This window comes from Tympanuchus pallidicinctus, unplaced genomic scaffold, assembly GCF_026119805.1.
Source record: "Tympanuchus pallidicinctus isolate F22 unplaced genomic scaffold, pur_lepc_1.0 scaffold4, whole genome shotgun sequence".
NCBI classification, from domain to species: domain Eukaryota; kingdom Metazoa; phylum Chordata; class Aves; order Galliformes; family Phasianidae; genus Tympanuchus; species Tympanuchus pallidicinctus.
The window spans coordinates 49,750,491-49,769,876 of NW_026294758.1; the positions used below are offsets into that span (position 1 = coordinate 49,750,491).

Below are 19,386 nucleotides of genomic sequence, written 5' to 3' on the forward strand. Positions count from 1 at the left end.
TTTACCTGCAGACAATAAAATAGACAGTTCCAGATCCAGGTAGAGTTCCATTCTGTCAATTTTAATTATCCAAAGCTACTAGAAAAATTATAGCACGCTGTATGTACTTTTGTTTAGAAAAGGGATAGCTTTTTTGTTGCTGTTGTTTGTTGGGGCTTTTTTGGGGGGGAGGGAGAGGATTGGTTGTTTTTTTGTTTTTGTTGTTGTTGGATTTTTTGTTTTTGTTGTTTTGTTTTGGCTGTCTGAAAATGTATGGAGCATTTATTTGCATTTTCTGTTTATTTTAGTGGCAGTAGTAGGTGAGAGGAATTAAAGCTCTCTCTGCCTGAGTCCTCACTCTCTCTATAGAGGAGGCAAAACAGTGGGAGAAGTGGGATGGTAATCTCTTCAGCTCCTACAACCAAAGTGGACAGGGACTGTGGCTCAGAGATCTATAAGCAAACAATTTCCTTTTCCCCTTCCCCATAGCACCCTATTTCATGCATATTCTATTCCCACTCTCTTTTGAATCCAATTTAGACAGTACTATTTGTGGTACATGACTTGGGGTTAAATGTCTAACCTAACCTGCTCATGTTAAACTGTCAAAGTGCCAGAGCAAAGCATCAGCTTTTCTTGTCCTGTTTTAACTCCCATCTTTTGCTCCCATCAGGCCTGCAGTGCTCTGGAAAGTCATCCATATGGTGTGAACATGTATAGCACAGATAAGCTCTCTCATGCAGGAGTTTGCATTTCTGATGGCTTTTCTTGTACTGCTGAGCCTGCATTTTCCTTGTGGCATTTTGCCTGTCATTTTATGCTAAACCTGGAATTATGAAGAAGTCTCTTGGGCAAAAAATATTTTATCAAGAAGAGAAATGTGAAGAAATATGTTAAAGATACCTTTGACTGTAACTTTTACCATTAAAGTTTTTATTCTATTATTTGATAACAGAAAAAAAAATACACTTGCAAATGATAAATCATTAACTGTAGGCCCATCAATATTGTGTTTTAAGGTGTCACTACAAAGCCAGCTAGAAGTCAAACACATGTTGATTCACATTGCTGCACGATTGGGTACTGCAAACTGTTTTGCTTCTGCTGAGTACACTTAGGGTGGAAAAATGGATATGCTTTTTCTTTTTGTGTCTCTCAGTGACACGCAACATAGCACAAGAGTATCAACAAGGATCATGTATAGTGAAGCATATCTGATAATTAGGCCACAGTATAACATGGCTGTAATTTCACACAAATTCTTCATCCCAAAAGCTGTTCTCTTTTTTTGCCCAGGTAAGTCACACTGACACACTGCCCGTGTATCAAAAGTGCAAATTGTCATTTTTGATATTGTGCCACCACACCCAAGAGCAATGAAGAAAAAGCTTGTCTGATGATCTGACAAATGGATGAGAAAATTAAAGAGGGAGAAAGCAGTGCTGTTCAAATCTTCCTGCCACCAGAATGGGAAATACCACAGACTGATGCATGTGTCAGCAGTATTGGAACAAGTCCAGAGCTGGCCACTGCATGCAAATCCCACTTCTTGGGAAGCTACATGGTTTTGAAATTCTCTCCCTTTTTAAATCAGAACAAACATTTGATGAAAGGTTGCAGCTGCACATGCACATTGCCAGTGACACTCTTCAGAGCACTCACAGGACAACCCTCCCAGACTACAACTTTTGTTACATCTGATCTGAGGCCAGACTCAAGACCTCCAAGTGAGAACTCTCACCACTGAGCTATGACTGGTTTGAGCATGTGCAATTTTTCTCTTTCCAGCACCTGGCAATTATGCAAAGACAGGCTTCACATGTACATTATCCAATCTTTTTTTTTTTGTCTATGTGCATTTAGTTCCAGTCACTTTGGTTTATAAAGTTAGATTCATGTTCTTCCCCATTTCATAGAGTCATTGAATTGTTAGAGTTGGGAAGGACCTTGAAGGTCATCTAGCCCAACTCCCCTGCAATGAATAGGAACACTTACATGTAGACCAGGTTGCTCGGAGCCTGGACCAGCCTATCCTTGAATGTTTCCAGGAATGAGGCATCCATCACATCTCTGGGCAGTCTGTTCCACTGCTTCACTACCCTTATTTCCACCTTATTTGATTGTCCTGTTTCTCTCTTTACCCTCTGCTGAAGCCTCAGCCTCTGTAACAGGCCTTTTCCAGCTACGCATTGAATGCAGGTGATAAGTTTCTCAGGAAAATTTATTTTTCAACAAACTAGTGTTTTACAATAACATTTCTCATGACAATCTTCCATCTCAGCCTTACTAAGAATTTCCACAGAGAAAGGCAGAAGCTTATCCTTACACTTCACTGATAACATTTAGTCTGTCATGCAGATGAAGTCTAACTAACTGGGTGTGCAAGCCCTTAAAGTTAAAACACTGGCTCTTTCCTAGGAGGCAGCAGTCTGTGTCAGGTAGGAAAGTTCCTGGCATCCCACCAAAGCCCATGGAAATTACTATAATTTCAACAGGCTCTGGTTTAGTTTCTGTCTGCACAAGCATTAGACAATACCAGTATAAGTTATACCTAATCGTATTAAAAAATAAAAATCATAGCATTTTAAAATTCAAGTGATTATTCAAGTGATTAGTGATTATTTTACTTTGGCACCTACATGGCTTATATCTAGCTTACTTCAGGAGTGTTCGCAAGAAGATTCAAACCTTGATACTGCATTGAAAACAAGAACAAGATAGATCTCTTCCTCGTGGGAACAAAATGGGATGATTTGTGCACCTACAAGAAGAAGATGGATGAATCCAAGCAATCTCTGACCTGAGCTGGCCCAAAAATGCCTGGGCAGCAATGGACAGGTTGCTGCCCATTCTAGCCTGTGCCAGCACGACCTCTGTATAGAGCAGGGAGGGAAGATAGGGTAGAGCTGTCATAGCTGAGACTCCCTCAGGCTGTTAGTGCAATGGACCATCACAAAAGGGCCATAGATGCTTTAGGATCCCATGGCCCTGAAACACTCCCTAGAAACTAACTATCTTCCAATGACCCAAATAGTCAAACCTGAAAAGATCAATTCATTAGTCTGCTACATTCTCCAGCGACCCAGAACCCAGAACTGCGACCCTAGAAACTTGGTCTGCTTGAGCTTCGTGACCAGAGACTCCCCAGAAAACCACAACAGGTGATATAATAGTGTGTGGAATTGTTAGTCTGACTCCAGGCTCCTAATACTCCTAGTAAAGCCAACTGCTTTTTTCTTACAAGCCATCAGGAACAATGGCACTGAAAGCAGTAATTAAACTGAATGAACTTCCCAGAGTGGAATTGAACACAAAGTTTCACAATGCACCAGAACGTGTACCATGGTGCTTGGGGAATTGAGTTTTTTCTGCAACACTGAGCTCATACTTCTGCTTGAAATGGACATTGTCTGCATTCCAGTAAAGAAGCAGAGGACTGTACAAATTAGTGCTGGAAGGGACTGCAAGGGGTCACCTCATCCATCCCCCTGCCCCAAGGCAGGCTCAGCTCTAACCAAACCATTCCTGACAGATGTTTGTCTAGCCTGTTCTCAAAAACATCCAGCAGACATCCCACAGCCTCCTTCAGTGATAGCAGTAACTTATTCTGAGATTCCAAAACTCAGCTCAACATATGTATTGTCTTACTTCAAGTATAAGGATGAGGCATGCATCGACCTTTAAATAGGCAGATGTATTGCAATTTATCAAATGTTAAGAAAGCCCTCATCAATGCAAGGCTGATTGAACAGCATTTCACACACACTTCTACTGAAAGAGAGAGGACTTCCAGAGCAACTGACTACAGCTGATCTGCTCCGAACTAATAGACATGGCTCTGAACAACACTTCTCCCTCCACACCAACATGGATGCTTTTCAGGCACTTAGAAAGTACTTAGGATACACCCGAATGCACTCAAGTGCACTGGCTCCTCTTTGCTTTGCAGAGCAGCATTCTCCTGCAACATCAATGGGGCTCAAAGCCTCACTCACTGGAAGGCTGAGTCTTGAAGGTACGTGAGGTGTCTGCTGTGGGACAATTCCCCATACTCTCACCTTGAAAGTTGCTAGGAGAAATTGGTGCAGATAAGATACTACTGTTTCTATCATCTCTATTCTCTGGGATACTCAAGGCCAACAATAGTACAAGAGTTTCTTTACTGATATTCCTGTCCTCAGCCTTTTTTATAACTTCTGACTTCCATTATACTTACTGGAGTGTAGGAGACAAAAACAAAACAAAACAACAACAGCAACAAAGCAGGTCTCACCTGATTTCAAGACGGGTTTTGGAAAAGAAAAAAAAAAAGCATATCTTTGGGAGAAAGAAAGAGATCGTTTATTCTTTCATGTGGCTTTTCTCTTAATTAAATTGTCCCCAGTACTGCAAGCATTGAAAGCAGTTAGAGTTTCATCATCCTTCCCTCAAAGCCAGTATGTGTTTGGCATTTTCTCCAAAATGAGCCTGAGGCACTCTGTAACATTTGTGGAATTCATTCTCCACAATGAATTTGTGGAATTTATTGTGCAGAATATAAATTAATAGAATGATTACCAAAATAGTCAATTGATTTTAGTACCATTAAGCAGGCTGTTCTTAGAAGGAGAAAGATAGGGTGACCAAGAAGCAGGTGCTAAAGCTTATAAAGAAGAACACACAGGAGTGGGAAAGAAGTTTCTCTGTGCCTGATGGAGTCATTGGTCTCATCCCTGTGAAACAAATGAGGAGTATACACCATTCTTCTCCCTGTAAAGGCATGGTTAGGTGAGGCATGGTGAGTTACTCCCAGAGGTAGGTGCAATTCCTGAGTTTCACGACTGCCCCGAATTCATCCTGTAGCACTAGCTGCGTAACACTCAGTGCCCCAAAGCTTCCCTCACACATGGCTGCAAGTTGCTTTTACAATATCAGTGACCTGAATATGTGAGAGCAAAACTCTCAGAGAGAATTAGATTCAAGAAACATGAAGCTTCCCAGGAATCTGAAAGAACTGGCATTTAGGCCTTCATGGCCCGCTAGAGCCAGTTAAAAGGTCAAAAATAAAAGGTTATTGACCTGTAGATTTTCTTGAGACTCAGAGGGCACCATGACTTCAGCCCTAGAGTTCTACTCACAACACAGAGATCACAAAGAAGTTTGTAGGTCACTGACCCCACAGCACATGAAATCACAAAAATGACTGGTAAATTTACTCCGCGTTTTATTAGACTGCATTGAATGTAAATAAATTACTAAGAGATTGTCACTAATTGGAAAGCTCATGAAAGCCATAAGCAACTCTCCTCTCTGGAAGAAATACTTAAGTACATTTCTGTGTCAAAACACCGGATCATAAGTGTCCTACTTGACTTTATAATATATGAATATATGTTGCTTGTCTGGGGTGAGGCAAAGTCTCTCTGAATCTGAGTTTAGTTTTTCCTCATACCCTTTAAACTGTGTCTGAACAGCTCCTGAAAACCTACACAGTTATTCTCTCTTCAAACAAATATAGCAATACAGGTCATATTATATATTACACACAAGAAGGGGTTGTTCTTGACACATTGCCAAGAAAGTTTGAGAATACAAGTCTGTATCACTTTGATCATGAAAGACAAGTGGCTCCAGTTATTTGCAATTGTATTTGACAGGATGGAAGTAAGATAGAAAGTCAAATGTTAAAGATCAATGCTTTAAGAATGTGTAAGCAAAATAGAATAGAAGTAGATTTTCAGAAGGTCAGGGAAGGACTCAAATATAAATTCTATTAAACATCTATTTGAAAATCTGTGCATGATGCAAGTGAACTCTTAACTATTGCTGTACTCAAAGCACCCTCTCTAATTCTAGATAGCCACTCGCTGGCAACAGCAGATTTCCAGTGTTCAGCAGTGCTAATAGGCATCAAAATGCTGCCGCAGTTTTGCAGGCACCTTTTCACACAGATTCTTGCCTTTTAGTGAAATCCTTACAGTCAGTAGACTTAGTCCTGATCCATGCTGACAGAAACAGGAGAATCAACATCTTGTCCCTTCAAGTGGCGATCCTTGTAATCCTTGTAATCATCTTTTCTAAATATGATGGCAAAAGCTACTGCCTAAAGAAGTTACCCCAACTTTCAGATGGACTTTGAATACTTCACACACAAAGGAAAGCCTTAGAGAATGACATCAGAAATGGATGTTTGTTTTAATGTGGATCTCCTAAGTAACTCAAACTTGCTTCACACCAAAAGCGTGTTATACAGGTGAAAGATTAGTAGTTTATCTTGCCAGCCTGATGACTATTAGGATGGAGCTGAGCAAGAGCAAATTTCTTAAATGGAAATAGTTGCAATTTCTTAAAAGATTCAAAGATCTGATGAATTATTGTGTTTTTCTTCATACGAAGCTTAGGTTTAAAGGCAGTAGCATCCAATATGTTAATGAGACAGAAGCAGGCATTGTTATGACTGCTGTTTTATTGATATTCTCAAAGTAACCTTGCTTAATAACCCAAGAAGCACTACCCTCTAGCCATGAGAAGATATATCTGAAGCACTAAGTACTCAAGGACCTACTGCTATCAATTCCTTTACATGAGGGAGTAATGCAGTGCAACACAGCACAGTGCACCTGCCATAGCCACGAACTCTTCCTCTCTGCTTGATGCCAGGGACAAGGACACATTGCAAGTAACCAGTGAATGACATGCTAGCAGTCATCAAGTCATCATTTTTCTTACAGAAACTATACCTTCATGTGTTTTGATCTCATAATATAATTTGTCAAATGTTAACTGGTTTGTCCATTTTCATCAAAGGACACAATTTCAAACTACCTTGCTTTTAGCACAGAGGAGGAACAGGCATGGGAACCTGCAGATCAGCTGATGTGGAGTAACCTGTTTTCTACAGTGACTTATTTCTTCACATACCTGCGGTTTGAGGACTTTCATGCTGTTGCTGCATTATGGACCATAAACTGCAGGGAAATCCATTTTCAGCTTGTATATCATGGAATCATAGAATGGCTTAGGTTGGAAAGCACCCCAAGGATCATCAAGATCCAACCCCCTGCCACAGGCAGGGCCACCATCCTCTACATCAAGTACAAAATCAGGTTTCCCAAGGCCCTACCCAACTTGGTCTTGAACACCTTCAGGGACAGAGCATCCACAACTTCTCTGGACAGCCTGTTCCAGCACCTCATCACTCTCTCAGTAAAAACTTTCCCCAATATCCAATCTAAACCTTCACCCCTTGAGCTTAAAACCATTCCTCCTTGTCATATCACTGTCTATCCCTGTAAAAAAAGTTGATTCCCCTCCTTTCTATAATCCATTTTTAAATACCAGAAAGTTGTAATGAGGTCTCCTGGCAGTCTTCCCTTCTACAGGTTGAACAAGCCCACCTCTCCCTCAGCCTGCCTTCATAGGTAAGGTGCTTCAGCCCTCTGATCATCTTAGTGGCCCTCTTCTGGACCTGCTCCAAGAGTCCGCATCTTTCTTGTTGGGTGTCCCAGACCTGGACATGGTACTCCAGATGGGTCTTCATGAGGGCAGAGTAGAGAGAGACAACCACTTCCCTGTCCCTACTACATGATAAGCAGCAGTCTTCAGTCAGTTCTAGTCACATACCTATGAATTCTTAGCCTACGACATCAATCTTTCTATGATTCATCTAAGGAAAACAGTTTCAGCTATCTCTTTTTCTTCTTCTAGTGAAATTTTGATCATAGTTACTTTGAAATCAAAGTTCACATCAACATTTGCCATGTGAAATGTGGAATAATGTATTAAAACATGAGGACTTGCTGTAGAGATCTCTAAGATAAAAATCAGTGACACACACTATTGCAGCAGAGGCTGACATATTCTCTGACCTGCTTTTGCTTTGAACAGTTGGGTCTGAGATGATTGTAGAGAACAGGACACTCCCATCAAGTTCCAAAAAAACTCACATGACTGGGTACTCATTTCAAAATGAGTCCTAAAGAATCAATAGCTCCATTTTGATTATCATAACCCTCTGCAGCAGAGTAAAAGCAGTCACCAAATGTATCTGCATCTCATCTTTGCATTTATTTCTTTCACTCTGACATCTAACAGTCCTCACTGTTTGTTCCTCTGTGCTAGACATCTTCCTCTGGGCATAAGAATCTTTTGTTCCGTGTTGGAACATCTCCATGCACAAGAAAGATCTTGTTCTGTGGGACATAATATCTAGACATACGGCATTAGAACGATAAGAAGTAAATCTTGCTTTTCTTTCATTTCATAATAGCAAGAGATGCTGAAGCCGTTAAACCTAGCTATGATGTGAAGCCAGCAGGCCTGGTTCTCCTCCTTTTGCATTGTTCCCACCACTTAGTTCTGAATGCCCCTTCCCTGTCCCACCATACTCATGAATCTTCTCTTTTCCTTCCACAATTTGGCCATTAGTAGAAGCTGAAAGCATTCTTCTCCTCAGTCCATTATTTACTATCTGTTTTCAGGTTGCATTCAAGAGCAGAGCTGGCTGAGAGATACCCTCAAATAACAGAAAAAGCAATAACAATAACCCTCAAAGAACAGAAAAGGAGTGAGAGCACTTTCCTAAAGAAAGATTATCACATTCCTTCACAGCTGTTTCAATTACCTATTTTCCTCCTGCTCTCTAAACTCTTCTCAGACCCATGCTTACAGGTGTGGATTTGGGCAGCACTGCTGCTGGCCATTAGCCCAATTGGGCTAATCCCAGGCAGCAGCACTGCTTAATAATTCTTTAAACAGAAGTAAAGTTTCATTCTTGTGTATTGTGGAGGTGACTGGGGCAGTGGAGGTATTTTCACACAGATTCACCTAACAACACTAGTATAGAACTATTTAAACTGTTCTCTGCATTACAGTAACTGGTCAAACCTGTTCTCACAACTTCTGGCTTCGAGAGCAAGAAACTGAAACCAGGGAAGCTGCTGCTCAAGGAGATCTGATGTTTCAAATGGATTTTATATCAATTTAAATTTTCTCCAGGCAACTATAAATTATTTTGGGGATAGGGCAGAGTCCTACATCTATCTGTTCAACTCAGTTGTCATTCTCGGTTTGTAACATTCAGTGCAATTTTTTTTTTCCCACCTAAGAAAAACATATCAGTGTAAGCAAAGTGCATATTCCCACTAGGTATTTTAACATAAGCTGTTAATGACTTGTGACTTCCTTATGCAGTCAGGCAGAGAAGACTTGTTTCACACTAAGCAGGTAAGCAAAATTTAAACCAGATGGTTCCAACAAGGAGGAGTTCTGAGAGGAGCAAGATTAACATAATTTTATATACCTAAGCAGGGGCCCCAAAGCATGGGAGGAAAGTAGCAGTACACTGACAAACTTTGGTGCTTACTTGAGAGGCAAGAAAAGGAGCTCACCACCTAGAGTCCTAGAAAAATGTTATTCAATAGGAAGTTTTTGCAGCTACTTACAGACATTGACCCTAAGCATCCATTCAATCTAACAAGGCTCTTGGTTAACTTCCTGCTTGTACGGTTGAACTGTAAAGACTCACTGCAAGGCATTAATCACATAATAAGGAGAAATCAGCCATAAAAAGGAGGCTGCTTTAAATTTCATGAGCCATCACATGAGTCCAATTTCACTTGCCTTCACAATTCAAAAAAAACAGCACTACACAGGTACATTAACTTAAACAGTTTTCCTTTTGGTAATAGCAGCTTCAGTTGAAATGGAAGGATGTTGCAAATGAAAGCTTTTTGTAACACCTTACCAATCCTTCACATCGCTCCAAGAGGGAGCAGACTGGTAATTGCAATCAAACTTAAATCTGGTTCCAGTAATTAAAGGGATCACATAAATCTTCTACTCACTGGCATGAGATTCTGTTTACTAGTTAATTAAAGACTGTTTTTTAAGCCCTTTCAGAACCGACTGAAATTATTGGTTAGGTTCTAACCAGGAACAAAATGTTTATCCACTAGTTCATGTGTGCCTGTATTTTTGAAATGTCTTGTTTCCTTTGATATTGCTGAGGGTGAGGAAGAAAGTGTATGGTCCCTAATGCCCCAACAGCCACAGCTGAGCTTGCCCTCAGCAGGGCAGTGGGCAGCAGACCTCATGGCAGGTCACTGTATTATCAGTGAGGTTGGGAAGCCTGCATGTACTCCAGATCTCCAGTAAGTATGAGGGAAAGGACTGTAAGGGGCAGATTATTACATTTGTAGTATTAGCAAAACATAATGGCCGTCAGGCTGAATAAGAGGAAAATATTTATGTGGTGTCTTCAGATGTTAGCATTATTAGACTTTAAATAAATTTTCCTATGTTCCATCCTAGCCATTGAGTAAAGGTGGTCCAGCAATCTGACTGCTTTTCAAGGCTCTGGAAGAGAAAGGTTTGTTTCCTTCCTATGCCACAAACTTCTTTTTGTTGCCACTTGATACTATAACACAAGGGAAAATACAAACTAAATCTTACACCTATGTGACGGTGTACTGAAGCTGCTGCTCAGCAAAATTGCCTTGTATACACAAGTCTCTCTTTACCAATGCATAGCACAAATCCTCCCCTTTTGGACCCAGTATAAGAACAAATGCACCAGAAACTATTGGGTTTCTTGGAAACATGTCAGCGGACATCATATGGATACTTCAGCCAGAGGAACAGATTTGGGCCATACTTGAATCTTAACATTAAACTGCAAAATCAGACTTTCCAAATCCACTTTCTTAAAATATTTTGCTAGGGTAAGTTCTTGCAGCCCCTGTGCTGAGCTGCCTGCTGGGTGTCAGACAGGATAGAGTCCTTCTCCTGCCCCAAGCCAATAAGCAACACCACCACACTTGGGTTAGCACAGTTCAAGCACAAGCTGCTGTTGCTTCAGTTAACATGCTCTGGTCCTCAACCAGGCTTAATGCCTCACATTTATTTATCATGTTATCAACTCACACACAGCTTTCAGTCAGCTCAGGGCATGAACAGAAGTTATGATCTTGCCACTGCATGTTATAGAGACTTGGCATTTCTCTCCAGTCCACTGTTAAGAAAAATTTCCAGCATCCTTCCCAGAAATGTAGGATTCTTGAGGCTTGAATAATATTCAATTTCACGTTACAACTCTACTTTACTGCTGGGATTGAAAAGATTTATTCATTTTCAATGCATGTCTGTCCTGCCCTATGTAGCTTCATACAGCACCTTTATCAGAGAGCTGTGCTGAGCATACATAGATGTTGCAAAGGACAGCTAAGGATGAGGGCAGGGAGTGTTTTGTAGGTATACACCTGTATTTACACATGCACATGTACACAAAGGCTGATATGTTTTGGTTCAAGAAGGGGAGGAAATGTGAGCATAATAGGTCTTTGATTCAAATGAAGTTTTCTAAATCCCCATTCCCAATTCTTCTACCCACGCACAGCAGTTTTCCCTTCCCACAAGTGCTCTCTCCTGCTTGGGTGGTCCTAACCTTCCATGGAGAGTGCTGGAAAGGCAATGCATACTCCTGCCCCATCTCCTGCACACAGAGGGCAAAACACTGTGTACTGCAAGAACCACGTGTTATAAAATAGTTTCACAAGAATAGTTGTCAACTACTGCAGTAAATTAAGCAGATAGCCATGAAACTAGGATAAAATCTGATTCAAAAGCATCTTAATCACTGGCATTGCACATCTGAATCATCTGCTTTTTGATCTCATTCTTAAATCTTGATGAGCATTTTGGAATAGGTGTTGCATGAAAAGAGTTCCTGAGACACAAGGCACCTCATATGATGGTGCTCTGTACCGGCTGTGTTCATACTGCTGGACTTCAGTGGTCCCTCTGCATTTCTCCTGGCTCCTGCCTCTCACGTCCATCTATTTTTCCTGCAATCCTATTCTCCTATTGTCATTTTCCTCCCACTTGCACATCTTCTTATCCTCCACATGCTCCTGGCCCATGGGAAGTGTCTTTCCCTTTCAGGCAGGTTAGCTTTTGGAAAGCTCTACCTCAGCCTCCTACCCACATAACTCCTTTCAGTCATTCTGCTTGTTTAATCCTCCCCTTGGACTCCTTTCCCATCCATAGCAGGGAAGTGTGACAGACAAGTAAATCTTCAGCTGTCGTCACTTCTATCCTGGTGAGAAGAAGGACTCACAACTCAGCCTTTTCCCACGCCAAAGCAAACTACGACCCATGGGCTACACGTTTGCCAGTACATTAAACCACTAATCTGTAGTATTTAACTATTACAACAGGTCTTGGCATTCTTTCTGACAGGGCCAGCTAGCACTCTCCTAGCTATTACAGATTTATATACATTATTGATTGTTTAACAAGTTCTGTGCTTCTAACAGGATGCTTTACTTCTTTGTTGCATGCTTTCCTAAAGTAATGGTCTGTTGTAATTAACTGACCAAAGACTGATCACAAAAAACAGACCCTACTGTGGTTAAAGCTGGTGAAGTTGTTCGCCATGCAACTCCTTCACAACAGCTTGCTTTGTTTGTGTAAGTCATTCCAACGCCCAGCATCAATCACAAGGTGAAAGATGCTGACGAAGGCCAACTTTCGTAGCCTTTCTTCATCCCACTACTTTCTCAGCCCTTTCTTTCTCCTTTGAGAAAAAGCAGCTTTCATCCCAAATTCTCCCACAAGTACATTTCCCAGCAGTGCCTAACAAAGATGGAGCACAAAGAGGTCACAGAGCATCCCCTCTGTATGACCAAGTGATGTTCTACTGAAGTGGCCAGATACTGCCTGAACTCCTCTATGCTGACAGCAGATACAGTCAAACAGTGGTAGCCACTTTCTGTTGAGATTGATCAAAACTCCATGATGAACGCGACAAAAAGCATTCACCAATTCATAACATGTCTTCAGCATTTAGAAAATCAAGTATAAGGCATCAGCTATATAAAAATTCACAATTGTGGGGGGAAAAAAGAGTATATATCATGAGGGCTACTCAAGACAACTGCTTCACAAACTTGGGAAAGAGAGTCCAGCCTGGCCTTGAATGCTTCCAGGGAGGGGGCATCCACAACCTCCTTGGGCAACCTGTGCATCACCACCCTCTGTGTGAAAATCTTCCTTTTAATATCTAACCTAAACCTGCCCTGTCTCAGTTTAAGACCATTCACAGAATCACAGAATCACAGAATTCTAGGGGTTGGAAGGGACCTCCAGAGATGATCGAGTCCAACCCCCCTGCCAAAGCAGGTTCCCTACAGCAGGTCGCACAGGTAGGCATCCAGGCAGGTCTTGAATATCTCCAGAGAAGGAGACTCCACCACCTCCATGGGAAGGAGGGAGGTTCCCCTTGTCCTAGCACTGCAACCGTCATAATCCATGCCTTGGCTGTGTGCCTGGTGCCGTGGTCTCTGCCTGCCTTCCATGGCTTGCTGACTGGAGCCGTGGACCCTTCCTGCCTGCCTTGGCTGGTTGGCTGGAGTCGTGGCAGGTGTGTGCCTGTCTTGGCTGGCTGACTGGAGTCATGTCTCTTGTCTGCCTGCCATGGCTGGCTGGCTGAAGTTATGGCCCCTGCCTCTCTGCCTTGGCTGGCTGGCTGGAGTCATGGCCCCTGCCTGTCTGCCTTGGCTGGCTGGCTGGTGTCATGTCTTCTGCCTTTCTGCCATGTCTGGCTGACTGAAGTCATGGCCCCTGCCTGCCTGCCTTGGCTAGCTGGCTGGCGCCTTGGCCCCTGCCTGCCTGCCATGGCTGGCTGACTGGAGTCATGGCCCCTGCCTACCTGCCTTGGCTGGCTGGCGAGAATCGTGGCCCCTGCCTGCTTGCCTTGGCTGCCTGGCTGGAGTCGTAGCCCCTGCCTGATCCTTTGGCTGGCTGCAGCGGTGCCGCTTGCATTCCTCGGATGGAGCCGTGGCCTCTGACTGCCTTGGCTGCCTGTCTGACTGGAGCCATGGCCCATTCCTTCCGGCCTTGGCTGGCTGTCTGGAGATGTTGTCGTTGTCTGCCAGTCTTGGCCTCTGCATTTTTGGGCTGGCGTCTTGGTTGCTGTCTGCCTGCCTTGGCTGTGTGTTTGAAGCTGTGGCATTTTCCTGCCAGCCTTAGCTGGTTGGCTGGAGTTGTGGCCCCTGTCTGCCTGCCATGGTGGCTGGCTGGAGTCGTGGCCCTTGCCTGCCTGCCTTGGCTGGCTGACTTGAGGCATGACCCCTGCCTGCCTGCCTTAGCTGTCTGGCTGGAGTCGTGCCCCTGCCTGCCTGCCTTGGGTGGCTGACTTGAGCTGTGGCCCCTGCCAGTCTATCTGATCATCTTAGTGGCCCACCTCTGGACCCATTCCAAGAAGTTGACTTGTTGTTAAACAGTGCCTTAACATATACCAAAACAAAGCAAAACAAAACAAAACAAAATCAAACAAACAAAAAAAGACAAAAAACACCCAATTAGTCGTGTCTCTGAAAATTTGTTATGAGGAGAAACAGCCCCAGCATGGTCTGAACAAATCAGACATGACCAAGGATTGTTTAATTCATTTTTTCTCTGTTTATTTTATTATTCTGAATCCTGGCTGGTGTCACAGCCACTTCCTGACGACAGTTGTTCGATGGCTGGAGCCGTGGCCCCGGCCTGCCTGCCTTGGCTGGCTGGATGGAATCCGGGTTCCTGCTTCCATCGGCTGGAGTCGTAGTCCGCTGTGTCGTCGGCTGGAGTCATAGTCCCTGCCTGCCTGCCTTTACTGGCTAGCTGGAACCATGGCCCCTGCATGCCTGCCTTGGCTGGCTAGCTGGAGTTCTGGCCCCTGCCTGCCTGCCTGCGTTGGCTGGCTGGCTGGAGTCATGGCCCCTGCCTGCCTGCCTTGGCTGGCTGGCTGGCTTGAGTTATGGCCCCTGCCTTCCTGCCTTGGCTGCCTGGCTGGAGTCAAGTCCTGCCTGCCTGCCTTGGCTGACTGGCTGGAGTCGTGACTCCTGCCTTCCTGCCTAGGTTGGCTGGCTGGAGTCGTGGACCCTCCCTGCCTGCCATGGCTGGTGGCTGGTGTCATGACTCCTGCCTGCCTGCCTTGGCTGGTGGCTGGAGCCGTAGCCCCTGCCTGCCTGCCTTGGCTGGTGGCTGGAGTCGTGGCCCCTGCCTGCCTGCCTTGGCTGACTGGCTGGAGCCTTGGCCCTGCCTGCCTGCCTTGGCTTGGTTGGATGTAGCCGTGGCCCCTGCCTGCCTGCCCTGGCTGACTGGCTGGAGTCGTGACCCCTTCCTGCCTGCCTTGGCTGACTGGCTGGAGTCCTGGCCCCTGCCTGCCTGCCTGCCTTGGCTGGCTGCCTGGAGTCGTGACCCTTTCCTGCCTGCCTTGGCTGGCTGACTGGAATCGTGGTCCCTGCCTGCCTACCTTTGCTGGCTGGCTGGCTGGAGCCTTGGCCCCTGCCTGCCTGCCTATGCTGGCTGGCTGGAGTCGTGATTCCTGCCTGCCTGCCTTGGCTTGCTGGCTGGAGCCTTGGCCCTGCCTGCCTGCCTTGGCTTGGTTGGATGTAGCCGTGGCCCCTGCCTGCCTGCCGTGGCTGCCTGGCTGGCTGGAGTTGTGGCCCCTGCCTGCCTACCTTTGCTGGCTGGCTGACTGGAGCCTTGGCCCCTGCCTGCCTGCCTATGCTGGCTGCCTGGAGTCATGATTCCTGCCTGCCTGCCTTGGTTGGCTGGCTGGAGCCTTGGCCCCTGCCTGCCTACCTTTGCTGGCTGGCTGACTGGAGCCTTGGCCCCTGCCTGCCTGCCTATGCTGGCTGCCTGGAGTCATGATTCCTGCCTGCCTGCCTTGGTTGGCTGGCTGGAGCCTTGGCCCCTGCCTGCCTACCTTTGCTGGCTGGCTGACTGGAGCCTTGGCCCCTGCCTGCCTGCCTATGCTGGCTGCCTGGAGTCATGATTCCTGCCTGCCTGCCTTGGCTGGCTGGCTGGAGCCTTGGCCCTGCCTGCCTGCCTTGGCTTGGTTGGCTGTAGCCGTGGCCCCTGCCTGCCTGCCGTGGCTGCCTGGCTGGCTGGAGTCGTGACCCCTGCCTGCCTGCCTTGGCTGGCTGACTGGAATCGTGGTCCCTGCCTGCCTACCTTGGCTGGCTGGCTGGAGTTGTGGCCCCTGCCTGCCTGGCTTTGCTGGCTGACTGGCTGGAACCTTGGCCCCTGCCTGCCTGCCTATGCTGGCTGGCTGTAGTCGTGATTCCTGCCTGCCTGCCTTGGCTGACTGGCTGGAGCCATGACTCCTGCCTTCCTGCCTAGGCTGGCTGGCTGGAGCCCTGGCCCCTGCCTGCTTGCCTTTGTTGGCTGGCTGGCTTGCATCACAGCTGGTGTTCTGTTGTCAGGTTTCATTTAGAGCTTTTGTTAAGGTGGTGGCTCGTGGCATCATAAAGCCTTGGCTATGTATGCCTTAGAATGTCCCTTGAGAACTAAAACATGGCTGCACTGGAGAATTGGGTGACTTTGTCCTGACAGTTGCCCTATGTGTCACCACTGGGATTCTGAGGGGCTCCATTTTCAGGCCATTTCTCTATATTGTTTTTACTGCTGATTCCAATAAAGATCTGTTAGCTGTATCAATGAGTTTGTGGATGATGCTAAGCTGGGAGGAGTTTTGACCTCCTTGAGGATAGAGAGGCCTTGCCTTGAGATCTGGACAAAATGTGGGTGGTTCCCATCTGTACAAAGAAGGGCGAGCGCTGGGTTCTGCTCCTGGGATGGGGTGCCCTGGCTCTGTGTGCAGACATCAGGGGTGAAGTTCTGGAGCGCAGCCTGGCCAAAAGGGATCTGGTTTGACGGCAAATTGCATCTGAGGCGGCCGTGCGCCTGGCACTCAGAAGGGTCAACCGTGCCCTGGGGTGCGTCAGGCCCAGCACTGGCAGGCGAGGGAAGCGGCCGTCCCGCTCTGCTCTGCGCTGTGCGGCCTCGCCTGCAGCGCTGGGTGCAGGTTGGGGTGCCACTCCATAGGATGCGAGGAGAGAGTGTCCAAAGGAGGGCTCCAGAGATGGAGGAGGATCTGAGGGCACAGTGTTTGAGGAGCAGCTGAGCACCGTGGCTGTGCTCAGCCCAGAGCAGAGCAGGTTGAGGGCAGCCCTCATGGCGGCTGCAGCTCCTGACAGGGAGCGGAGGGCAGCGCTGAGCTGTGCTGCCTGGTGACAGCGACAGGGGAAGCCCATTCCATGCCCACCACTCTGTGGTCCTGTGTGAAGCCAGGGGCTAGAACTGATGACCCTAGGTCTCTTCCAACTGCTCCATGAATGCCTCCATCCGCACACCCCATGCTTCTCACCCATAGCATCGAAATTGGGCAGTGGCTCTCCCAGCTGTCTCTCTCCCTCCCAGCTTCTAGCAGTGCCCTTAGCTGCTGCACAGCAGGCAGGGCAGGGCATCATGATCTTTCACACTCTGGGAAAAGTCCGTTGTTTGTACAACAAACTGAGCATGCGAGGGAATACACAAAGAGAACTTACAGGTACACATCACGTGAGTAAAAAATAAATGGTAGGAGATAATTAAGCAAGAAAGAAGCAGCATCACTGGCTGGAACAAGGCTGTACAGCTGGCCTACTCTTGTGGCTAATGAAGAGTTGGAGAAAGGGGCATTTCTATCAGCTCAAGCCAATTTGCTGACAGTGGCAGCAGCAGATCACTTCCTATATAAAAGACCTGCAGTGACACAAGAAGTGCTTTGAGGCTTGTGAGCTACGTTTACCAGGAGCACAAGCATCCATCTGTCCCAGAACCTTTTATCCAGGATCACAGAAGAAAGGCATGGTTCAGCTAAACCGGGGAGGACATACACAGCTCTGATGACTAACCCTTTTAAAGCTGACAAAACACTCGCTAACACAACACATCTGATCTCACCTTATGACACGAGCATTTCCAGGGTTTTGCAAAGTTATCCAGAAACAGCTAGATGCAGAGTAGAGCCAAACGCAGCTTCAAACAAGCTGATAGCCATGAGCCACATGAAAAAGGGGCTAAAGCTGTGCTATTCAGGAAGAGAGAGACTGTAGCAGATGCTCTGGGGATTATTAGTCTGGTAGATACAGTCTCTGTACCATGTTCAACAGCAGTTTATAAGCAAATACTATCTATAGCACCTTACATGGAAATTGAGTATTTATAAAGCAAGAGGGTTCTACTTGAGATAAGAATTGCCTGAAGAATCAGACCTGCTTCTTTCTTCCGTTTGCTCAGTACCCCTCTGCACTGCAGCGTGGGATAACACCTTGATTCAGCTCTAATACCAGCTGCGCCCTAAATTCGGCTGCTTCCTATCAGTTCTCCTTGGCTGAACAGCAACCTTCCTGATGGCAGAACCATTGTTCCTGGCCTGAGACCACTATCTAAAAAGCCAGATCACCTAACTCTATCCTTTGGCAAGACCCTTCCTGTTAGTCTTGCAGGACAACATCCCCTGTAAACACAAAGGTGAGTTCCCACAGGCAGCAGTACACAGCAGCCCCAAATCCTGTCAGTGGAGATACCAGGAGGCAGTGGATGATAGGACGTAGAGAAATCCCACAGCCCCCTGCAGCCCAACAAGGCTTCCCTGCTCTCAAGGAAGTAATTTTGCTCATTCCCAAAGCCATTGCAGAGATGTGTTGTGATGAGGTGCATCGAAATCTGGTGGAAGACCCTGTAAACATAAGCATCAAATATTATTTTATGTGTATGATTCTAACTTACATAGATGTTCAATTGCAGTTGAATAATATGGCCAACCATAAACTTTACTTCTGCATCAGAGCACAGCATACAACCCACAAATTCTGCACAGCAATTACTAAGTATCTAACAAACTTAATTGAGTAAAGAAGTATGAAGTAATTTACTAAATGTCTGATGAAAAAAGAAATAAAAATAAAAAAAAATTAGGAGCTGTCCTGGTAAAAATTCCAGTGGCTTTGCTTCCTTCAGAGATACAGATAAAGGTTTTTAGGGTAATAGGACAGACACTTGAAGAAACAGCAGCGCTGGCTATGCATATAGACTGGAGAATGAGATGCTGGAGAGCAGCCTCACTGAAAGATGTCAAAAGGTCTTTGCTGATAGCAAATTGAACATGAGTTAACAGTGTGTCCAGGCAACCAGGAGGGACAACTGTACCCTGGGGCACATTACACACAGCAGGTCAAGGGAGGTGATAGTCCCACTCCACACAACACTGGTGCAACCTCACCTTAACTATTGTGTGCAGTTTTGGGCACCACAGTACTAACAGGACATAAAACTATTAGAGCATCTCCAAAGGAAGCCTACAAAAATAATGAGGAGTCTAGAGGCAAAGACATGTGGATCATGTCCCTTGGTTTGTTCAGCCCAGAACAGAAGAGGCTGAGGAAAACTCTCATGGAAACCTACAGCTTCCCCATGAGGGGGGAATGAGAGTGCAGATGCTGATTGCTCTGGTGATCAGTGATAGAACCAAAGTGAATGGTGTGGAGTTGCAACAGGAGAAGGTCAGGCTGAATATCAGGAAAAGGTTCTTCACTGAGAGGGTGACTGGGCACTGGA

General features: G+C 45.7%; 1 pseudogene; it reads right to left on the reverse strand.

Annotated features, from left to right (window-relative positions):
- Positions 1-5,947: 5,947 nt before the first annotated feature.
- Positions 5,948-17,161, reverse strand: LOC128089207 (translation initiation factor IF-2-like; annotated as a pseudogene).
- Between the last annotated feature and the right edge of the window lie 2,225 nt (positions 17,162-19,386).